The sequence below is a fragment of the Orycteropus afer genome, unplaced genomic scaffold, assembly GCF_000298275.1.
Source record: "Orycteropus afer afer isolate SDZICR_OR568_19922 unplaced genomic scaffold, OryAfe1.0 scaffold00072, whole genome shotgun sequence".
NCBI lineage: Eukaryota > Metazoa > Chordata > Mammalia > Tubulidentata > Orycteropodidae > Orycteropus > Orycteropus afer.
The window spans coordinates 11,962,843-11,967,665 of NW_006921659.1; positions in this window are offsets into that span (position 1 = coordinate 11,962,843).

Sequence of the window (4,823 nt, forward strand, 5' to 3'; positions counted from 1 at the left end):
TCCGGAGTGAGAGGGAAAGAAAAACAAATAGAAATGGGGAAACTAGGAAGGAAATAGAAAGAATGCTGACATATTAAAGAGATTGAAAGCAAGGTCACAGAACAATTTTGTGTATGAATTATTCATTGAAAACCCAGTATGCTATGTAAACATTCACTTATGTACAATACACTTAAAGAAATTCATGGAAATTTACTTCTGGAAAAAATATCCTTGGAAAACCTTATGGATTACAGTCTTACTTTGAGGCATATGGGGTCCTCATGAATAGGAATTTCACTCAAGGGCAACTGTTTTGTCACACAATACCCTCAGTACATGACTACTTCCATTTTTCCATTGTTGTGTTTCTCAGAAGAACAGGTAGGTAACTTAGTCCTCCGTATTTAGTAGCAACAATAAAGTACATGTAACCAAAATCAATCTTACTGCTGTTGAGTCAATCTCAACTCATAGCAACCCTCCCTTGGGTTTCCAAGGAGCTCTGGTAGCATAGTGCCTAAGGCACTTGACTGCTAACAAGAACGCTGGTGGTTCAAACCCACCAGTCACTCCTTGGAAAGAAGATGGGGCAATCTACTTCCGTAGTGATACTACCTTGGAAACCCAAGGAGGGGTCTCTATGAATCAAGTCCCACTCCACAACACATGACAACAACAACAACACATCTCTACAGAAGTAGATTGCCCAATCTTCTTTCTGAGGAGTGGCTGTGGGTTTGAACTGCCAGCCATCTGGTTAGCAGTCAAATGGTCTTAATATTAAACATAGATAATGATATCTATTTTGAGTGTGAGAACTATGACATTTATAAAATTCTCTTTTTTTTTAAATTAAACTTCGAGAGACTCAGTTATCATTGGAACTTTTCAAAACCCAGGTTAACTTCTATTAAAAGTAATTTTTCATTAACACTTTTCTTTAGTATTGATTTTCTACTTCAATTAAGAAACATATTTTTATGTCTTTCAATGTCTTTCACATTATTTGGTAATAGGCCAACATATATATATATATATATATATGAAATAAAAATAAGCATGATTGTGCATTTTATTTTTTTATTTTAAAAGCTATTGTTATACAGTCTTCTACTTGATTTGAAGTTTTCAAGACATCATCAGCAATAAAAGCATTTGTGATGAGTGTATGTGTTTTAAATATATATGCATGCATAAATATTGAAAACAACACTGAATCTTTTGAATTTGAGTGTATGAATAGTTGGAAAGAATCACTCCTTTTAGCAAAATATCAACAGTCAAGAAGGCCTTGAAAAATAGTGGTGAGCAATTAAGGACAAATCACTACAGATTATTTTAAATGAAACATGAAATATTTGATTCTTTTAAAAAATCTATTCTTAGCTTTAAATTTTCAGTAAAATAAGGATATCATTTACCATAAGGTAATAATAATAATAATATTTTAACTGAAATGATAATCACAGTGAAGAGCTAGCTGGATAGAATGAGATATGACATATGAATATTAAATGACTTAAAATTAACACAAGTGAATTATGGCAAATCCAAAACTCCAAACAACCACAGAGTCTTTCTATTTGTTTCAAAATATTTTAATTATGAGTTTTGAACTGATTATGGTTTCCTTAAGCTCTTTTTGCTTGGGTAAAGGAGAAGGAAAAGGCATTTCCATGTTCAATAGCCTGATATTAAATGTACTGTAGCTTCACTGGGCACATAATTTGTCTGTAGATAATCTAGACATGACTGAAATTGGCCGTCTTTATTACTTATTTTTACCATATACTTTAAATATGAAATGTAAAGTCAAAAAATAAATTGGTGTTTCTTCTGAGAAACCTTAGGGAAATGGAATTATTCCAAGTAAATATGATTAAGAATATTCTAAAGCAAAAGAGACAGAAACAGGGCCATTTCTTGTCATATATGATGTGGTAAGTTTATTTCTGATTCACTGATGTGCACTCATTAAAATAAATAATTATAATCCTGTAGGAAATATCCTCAATCAGTTTCACTTACAATCATCTACGTAAATTTGCAAAGGTTGCCAGAACATTAGCTAATACCAGAGATATTATATTTGTACTGGAGGCTCCAGGAAAGAAAAAAAGAGAGATTGAGAAGAAGTGCTTTCATCATATTAATCAAACATAAAAGTAAAGTGTTTGTTAGAGTTTGATCAGAGACAATGAGAAAGTCAGTGTCTCTGTCTAACTTCACATAATTAATATTTGTCAGGCATTAAGAAGAATTGGAAGAAAAAATTTCAGATTTAAGTTAAACAATTTGGTCTCAGCATCATTAAAAATATGCTCCCACCTGCTTCTAATTTTCTTGTTGATTACAAAGGTCATTGGCTGTTTGAACAGTGAGGAAAAAAGGAGCTTTTAGAAGAGCATGCAAATGAAAGCTCAAGCTAGAAGTCGTGTATATTAATGATTGAGGGGCGTTGATCAGTATGCAGTTGCAGGCTCTGACTATGATAAACATACTTGGATAGCTTTCAATTCACAAGGGCACTCATTTATATGTGCAAGCTAGCAGCATAAATCCATTATTTGAAATTGTACTAAGACCTTCAATTACCTTTGTGAAAATAGGTAGTATTTTTGTATTTTATAGGATTGGTCTAATGGTGTTAAAAATAGAGTTTAAAATTCTACCAAAATTACTGACCTCATTAAAATAAATTAAAACACATTATCTATGGTCCTTTATAAATATACCATTTCCTCTATGTATTTTTTCAGCCTTCTGTAAGAACAGAAAATGTTAATAACCATCATTTATAGAGTGCTAGTGATACTGCCTTGGAAACCCAAGGAGGGGTCGCTATGAGTCGCTATGAGACGGCAAACAACAACAACAACAACAATGAACTAGGCATTCTGTGGATATTGTCTCCATTAATCATCACAACAACTCTGCCTGTAAGATATCATTACTCTAATTTGATGGAAGAGAAACTAAAGCTCAATTCTTGGTCCGTCAAGAGGGAACTACAATTATTTCCTTCTAGCTACTATGCTTTTTTCAGTACTCCTATTGAAGGGGTTTTAACAAGGATTGCTTATCCATATTACCTGGGACATTTTTAGATTTACATAGACCTGACTCTGGAGCCTAAAAACCCTGTCCAGTAGGTTTATGGTCATGCCTATGTATCTGTGTTTTATTTATTTATAATTTTTAAGAGATGAACGGTAATGCTGATTTGTGTGTACCCTCAGTTCAAAAATCACTGGTATTTCTATTTGTTATTACAGGATACAGTTACTGAAATACTCCTTCCAGTCCTCACTAATGTTCAAGTATGGATTGATCATCCTTGACTATGGCACCTAGAGAAATGGCTTTGATACTATTATCAGTGGATATTATTTATTGGCGTTCTATTATAGATCTGAAATCATTCTAAGTAGTATATAACTAATAGCTATTCGATCCTCATAATAACATTACTGGATAAATACTTTTATCAAGCTTATCTTATAGGTGAGGAGCTGAGTCATGGAATGTTAAGAAATTTGATCAAGATTACAGAATTTGAATGGATGCTCTGTGATTCCAAAGCTTGCATTCTTAAAATATTCCTTGAATATTTAATGGCTTCTCTAGGGCACCAAAAGAACCTCTTACTTATACTGTGAAACATTTCATATACCCAAAATAATATGCATGACATTAATGATAGATATGTATAGGACAATAATCAACAATTGTATATGTAGGAGTTAATTTAAGATATAGAACGTTATGAAAATCATTGAAACCTATTCATGAATGTTCTGTGAAGGGATACCAGTTTTCTTCAAGAGCAACCCTAACACGTGATTTTGTTTCCAGACCCATAAAATATTGAAATCCTGGTTGCCTCAGGGAGAAATGTGGAAAGATTAATAGGACAAGAGTTAAAATGCACACCAAAAGAATTCAATAATATGCCCTTTTTCATCAGCAGTTCTTTAAAAAAGTGAAAAACTTGATTCTAAGCATAGTAGAACAGAGAACGTGGAATCAAATATTGAAATAGGTGGAATCTATAAACTTGAGGACACTTACCAGACATGCTAAATTCAATGTGGTAGTTTGAGCTAATTAATATAGATTGTTTATTAATTAACTAAAATTCAAATTAAAGTTTAGCTGATATTAAACGATGTCAAGATACTAGAATTTATAAGGAATATTTTAGTGGAAAGAAGACAAAAACTTAGGGATATTGAAATGTTAGAGAGGGTTTAACACATGTAACTTATTCACCATGCCACCCACCCTCTCGTAGATCCCTCATGGGTGTTGGTACAGAACATTCCCTTTACCAACACATTCAGAAGTCCATTAGTAATGGGATTACTAGAATCCCTTAAAATATATGTAATGAATATTTTCTATATAGGCAGTCCCTGGTTTATGAATGCCCTCCTATGAATATCTTTTTTTACGGACAACTTGTACCTGTCCTTTAATGTTATGTAATTTTGGCATCATTTTGAAATAATTGAACCAATCGTTACTGCAACAAATTCTTAATCATCTTCACCTTCATTTGCTGCAAGTGCAGCTTTTAAATCATTGAAAAGGCTTCAAGCCCTTTTTTGCACTGAACTAAGGCTAAATAAAAACTGTATATACCTGTTATGATTTATCCATAAATTGTTAATGACATACTCCAGAAGTGATCTTGTTTATAACCTGGGAACTCCCTGTAATTCAAAGATCATAATGGGAAATTAAGATTAAAATGTAATGTGCTCTCTACTTTGAATTGAATGTGGAAGAAAAGAAATCATGAAGTCACACTCATGATGGACATAGTTACAAAAAGCATC